Genomic DNA, 6,108 nt, shown 5'->3' on the forward strand with positions numbered 1-6,108 from the left:
CATAGGCGCTAAGAAGCTTCTCTGCACCCTTACCCTTCATACAAACAAACCTGAGTGAGAATGGTCTTTCCTTACAACTAAGGGATCCCTTATTAATACAGCCTAGCATTGTGCTTTGCTTATTAAATGTCTATTAAATTGAAGTGTTAAAAAACATTACACTGATTAGAATTTCCTTCAGTTGAATTGGGACTGGGCAGCCTCAGGAATACAGGACATAAGTGGACCAATGTGCCATGACTGGTGGTTGCTGATTGTTCCTATGGAGCTTATCCTCCAACATGGAGGAGAGAGGGCAGGACTCTCTCCACTGTCCCAAACTGTCTCATAAATTTTACATTAAAAAATCATGAGTCATTTCTCCACAGCAACACACATTTATTACCTATGTTATTAAAAATGAATGATTCATTATTTTATATTTTATTCTAGATTTTCAGAATCTTGGGGTTAATTTGATATTGATTGATAGAATGAACACTTCCACTGGAAGCTGCAAATAGAATATTTACAAGCACAATCCTACAGACTGAACTAGTCACAGGAGGTTTGATTAAGATATATAGAATTCTATATTTGCTGACCTTAACATGAGGACCAAAGGACACTTCCCATCACAATTAAACCCTGCAGCCTGTATCAGAATTAACTTGTAGGAAAATCTGACCATTATTTCGACATTTCAGTTCTGAAACCCCTTCCTGAATTGGAGTAAATAAATTATATGCCAGTCAGCTCTAAAACAAAAAATACTTTAAACATGAAATTTAGCTTGCATACAACATAGAGGCTATGTTGCTAGAAACGAATTTTAAGAACAGATTTTACACACTTGTACCTCATAACTATTACCCTTTTCATGTGTGCAGTTAAGCATGTGACCAGAAATGTAAGAAAATGCCTGCATGAGGATGTATGCTTTTTAACACAGTGAGAAATATTTAGAGAGTAGCTTGATTCCTTCATTAAATAAAACAAAAAGCGGTGTTTTATATGTTCCTTTCCTATCCTCCTTCAGTTTTATTTTTTATAGGTGAATGTGTGTAGCTAGTTATGCAGAACAGAGTAAAATGCAAGATCTAGGTCATTTTGGCTAAAGAAATGGAAAATGTTAACTGTTTTCTCAACTTGGCTTCACCTCTGGCAGAGAAAAGGAATTTGCCAAGAAATTCAATGCTAGTGCAGACTGAAGGAGATGCTATTGAATAAGAAATTAAGCAATGCTACTCACATTGAAACTATTCATATATAATCTCCTTATGAAATTCATTTATGGAAAGGATTGTATGTGCTTTACAATGAGAAAGAAATCACAATTCTCCAGCATTCTTCAGTCTTTTCAAACTCTTCCTGTGAACTTGTTTGCCTGAAACTTTATAGTGCAGACCTGGCCAGTTTTAATGCAAGTGAAGCTGAGCTGGTATCCAGTGCACTGACCCGCAGGGTACCGAGTCCAAGAATTAGCGAAACAGTCCAGGGTAGCGTGAGCTGGGGACAGACACTGTGCATTTACCAAATAACTCGCCCCTGATCATTTGATCCAACCTTGTCAAACCAGTCATATGACAAGTTATTTATTGCTGAAGCACATAAAACTTCACTTTTAGAGCTTATTAGGTGCTTTGGATGAATATTTCAACTTTATTCATTATACTATAAACCAAGATGTAGTTCAGCAAAAGTATTTGGACAAGATAAGAAGTAAATTAAATTATTCTGTTCTTTTTATGTACATTTCATGATAGATATATTTTTTACTTTTTCCATTTCTTTAAGGAACTTAATACAGTATTAAAAGATAAATTAAGTAAACCCTGGGATATTATGCAATGGAATATTAATAGAATAATATAGACTCATTTGAATTATATGTATAATCTACGGCCATACCACCCTGAACGCGCCTGATCTCGTCTGAATTATATGTATAGAGATAAAGAAAAGTTCTTTGATGTAATAGAAAATAAAATAGAATAGATATCTACATATATAATATGATTCTATGTAATGAAAATCTACACATAGAAAATAATGCTAGAAGGAAATATGCAAAAATATTTAGAGTGAGTGTGTTCAGGTGCCACTGAGAGTCATTTTTTCTTCTATTTTCAAACTTGGCAAGTTTTCCTTTATGAACACACAATATTTATTAATGGTAAAATAAGCTTAACAGTGTGGTCACAAGTTTATACATTTTACGATCAGATATTCAGTGAAAATACAACCTTTAAAATTTTCTCCATAACATATGATCCTTTTTTTTTTAATTTACTTTTGTCTGTGCTGGGTCTTCATTGCTGTGAGTGGGCTTCCTCCAGTTGTGGTGGGCAGGGGCTGCTCTTCATTGTGGGGTCAGCTTCTTACTGCAGAGGCTCCTCTTGCTACAGAGGCTGGGCTCCAGGCACGTGGGCTTCAGTAGCTGTGTCTCATGGGCTCTCGAGCGCAGGCCAAGTAGTTGTGGTTCCTGACCCAGGGATTGAACCTGCATCTCTCATATCTCCTACATTGGCAGGCGTGTTCTTTACCACTAGCGCCACCTGAGAAGCCTCTGGTTTACAGAGAAGGCAAAAGAGAGAATGGATACACAGAGGAGACATGAAATAATAGTTTAATCTGAGGAATTCCTAGTAGTTGGGCATGGGGATCTTGTGTAAAGGTGGGGAAATAAGATGAGACCGAGAAAAGAAAGCGGGGTTCTCTTGGTGAAGGTCCTTGCTTGATAAGCCCAGGATTTTTCATTTATGCAGCAGGTGATGAGATAGCATCAGAGGATTTTAAACAGAGATTACATTGTCAGGTTCGCATTTTCTGAAGAATACTCCAAGGCCAAATAGAGAAGTATTGGGGGAAAAAGAAGCCAAAAAGGCTAGAATATAACCCATAGAAGAAAGGGTGAGGGCCTGAACTGAGGCAGGGCTGAGATGGGAAGGGAAGACGGAATCCTTAGGAGGTAAGGTGAACCAGAACTAGTGGTGGATTTGATACAGAGGTAAAGGAGCGGGAAGAGTCTAGGCTGAGTCCCCATTTCTTTATTTTACAACTAATGACTAGTGACAAGACAAGAGGAGTGTTTGGAGACTGGACAGAAGAGGAAGGTATTTTCCTTTAGAGTTGGGGTTTCTTTATTTGGCCGTGCCATACGGTTTTCAGGATCTTAGTTCCCTGACCAAGTATCAAACCCAGGCCCCAGGAGTGAAAGCGCTGAGTTCTAACCACTGGGCAACCAGGGAATTCTGCATTAAGAGTTTTTGAGACATCTAGGCAAACATGTCCAGTGACCAGTAGGATGGTTGGCTGTAGAGGAAAAATGAGGACTGAGAGACAAATTTTAAAGTCCCAAACAGAAAGTCATTATTCGTGGGAGAGATGACCTTGCTTAGAGAGATGCAGAGATTATGCCTTGAACCTAAGAATTTCTTTAGTGACACGAGGAAATCAGGAGTTTTACTGCAAATACACGGGTGGCACTTTCTTTATGAAATCTTCACAGACTCCCAGGCAAAATTAAGCCTTCCCATGTGTTTGGAAGGGATACCGTAATAAAATATTTACCACAGACTGGGTGGCTTAAACAACAGAAATTTATTTTGTCACAGTTCTGGAAACTAGAAGCCCAAGATCTTGTGTTGGCAGGTTTGGTCTGTTCTGAAAACCTCTCTCCTTGACTGTGGATGGCCGTCTTCTCACTGTTCTTCACATGGTCACCTCTCTGAGAACATCTGTGTCCTAATTTCCTCTTCTGATCACACCGGTCACATTGGATTAGAGCCCACCGTAATGACCTCATTTCAGCCTAATGACTTCTTTAGAGTCCTCGTCTCCAGGTACGGTCACATTCTGAGGTTCTGGGTTAGGATGTCAACAAATGCCCTGAGCGAGCAGGGACACGATTCAGCCCACAAGACTGTGGCTGGGCTAACACTGGGCTTTCCAGGAGGCACAGTGGTAGAGAACCTGCCTGCCAATGCGGGAGACGCAGCAGATACTGGTTCCATCCCTGGGGAAGAAAGATTCCCTGGAGGATGACATGGTGACCTACTCCAGGATTCTTGCCTGGTGAATCCCACGGACAGGAAAGCCTGGTGGGCTACAGTCCCTGGGGTCACAGAGAGTAGGATGTGAGTGAGCACGCATGCGCAGGCTCACACCTCATCCCTCCCTGATGCTCCCTGCATGCCCTTAGCTGGTGCTCTAAGCCTTTGCCTATGTGCGCATCCCCTGCTGAGACTCAGAGCTCCTTTGGGGCAGTAGCAATATCTCACTTATCTCTGTGTCCCCAGACACTGAGCCATTGCCGCTGGTTTCCAGAAATTATTTGCAAGCTTGAGCATACTCTGAATTTGGGGGAAAACACCTCATTAACAAAACAAGCTTTTCCGAGACAAGAAACAGAATGCCCAAGGACAAATTGCAGCCCATAGATGTGTTTTGTTTGGCCACATTGTTTTTGTTTTATGAAATCAAGAGTTTTTACTTTTTTTAAATCTGGTATTTTCACTTCTTTTGAATTATATAGAGATTTGGCAACTTGCAGCTTTGTTCCTGTGTGGCCATATTCAGCCCGAGTTTATTAGCAGCTACCACATTTATTTCCTTTTCTAATTTTCATTGTGAATATTATAATGAATCCTCTTGTACCTTTCACATAACTTCAGCAATTATTACAGTTTTTACAATCTCATTTCACCTGTTTAGAGCAAATTCCAAATATTTTAGTATGCCTTTGTAACTGAAGAAAAGTATATGTTTTATATAACCACTATGCCATTATTATATCTCTGAAAATTAGCAGTAATTCCTTAATAGCATCTAACATACAGTCTGTATTCATATTTTCCTGTTTCAAAGCTGTCTTTCGATACTTGTTTTGTTCCAACTGGGATTCAAAATTGCTCATCACATTTGATTGTTTTGTGTCCTAAAACCTTTAAAAAAATATTATTTAGTTGTTTTAAAAACTAAGTCGTTTGTCCCATAGAATGTTCCAGATTCAGAATTTGGTGGGTTGTGTCCTCACGACATCATTTTATTTGTTTTTCTAGCCCTTTGGGAAAAAAAAAAACAAAAACCTGTCTTAATTGCCTCTAGTTGTGGTGCATGGGCTGTAGAGCATGTGGGCTCAGTAGTTGCAGAGTGCAGGCTCTGCAGTGTGTGGGATCTTAGTTCCCCGACCAGGGATCATCCTGTGTCCCATGCACTGCAGGCAGACTCTCAACCACTGGACCGCTAGGGAAGTCCCTCTTCTAGCTTTCATACCTCCTACAAATGGGTAGTTAAATCCAAAGCATACTGCTCAATCTCACTGTTCATAAGGGATAAGGATTTTCTATGTCTGTGCTATCTGATAGAGCAGCCATGATCAATATATGATGAGACAGTCCTTGAAATAGCAGAGGAACTGAACTGTCCAGCCTGTTTTCCAGCCATCTATAGCTGTGAACTAAGGTTTAGTGCATAGGAAATAGAAGAAAGTGATGGCCTCAACTTCTGGGTCTTGTCTCTAAAAGGAAGGGGACTAGCTTTCACTGTCCCCTTCTTCAGACTTCAGATTCCTGCCTGTGTGAGTGCAGCGATGAGTCTTTCCCACCATAGCCATGTAAGAAATATTTTACACATGACAGAGCAATAAGATAGAATGAACCTGGACCCCCAATACCATACCACCCCCAGACTGCTTATGTTTAAACTATTATGGGAGAGTTATGCTCTATCTTTTAAGCCACTGTTAAATTGGATCTGATTACAAAGCAAACAGATTCTCTAATACATGCCCCATTTAACTCAGCACAGAAGCCTACTGTGGGAGGAGAACTGTCTCCATGAATGTTAGTCATCCTTCTACTTTAACCTACTGTGTGTGTCTCTATCTAATGAACAAGGTACCGATAGTCACTTGCAGAGATGGCATACACATGGGCTCAGTAAGGGATTTTCCCTCCAAAGGCCCTCCCTGCCACTACTGAGTACTTAATTTTCCAGATGGTAGCAAACCATAGCACCAAAATATTCTAGTTGTCTGGGGTCCTGACAACAAGCTGCATCACATAGATGCCTGTAACCTTTCACCATGTAGACTGAGCTTCCCAGGTTGGGCTCGTGGTAAAGAAC

The sequence above is a fragment of the Muntiacus reevesi genome, chromosome 8, assembly GCF_963930625.1.
Source record: "Muntiacus reevesi chromosome 8, mMunRee1.1, whole genome shotgun sequence".
Classification (NCBI taxonomy): domain Eukaryota; kingdom Metazoa; phylum Chordata; class Mammalia; order Artiodactyla; family Cervidae; genus Muntiacus; species Muntiacus reevesi.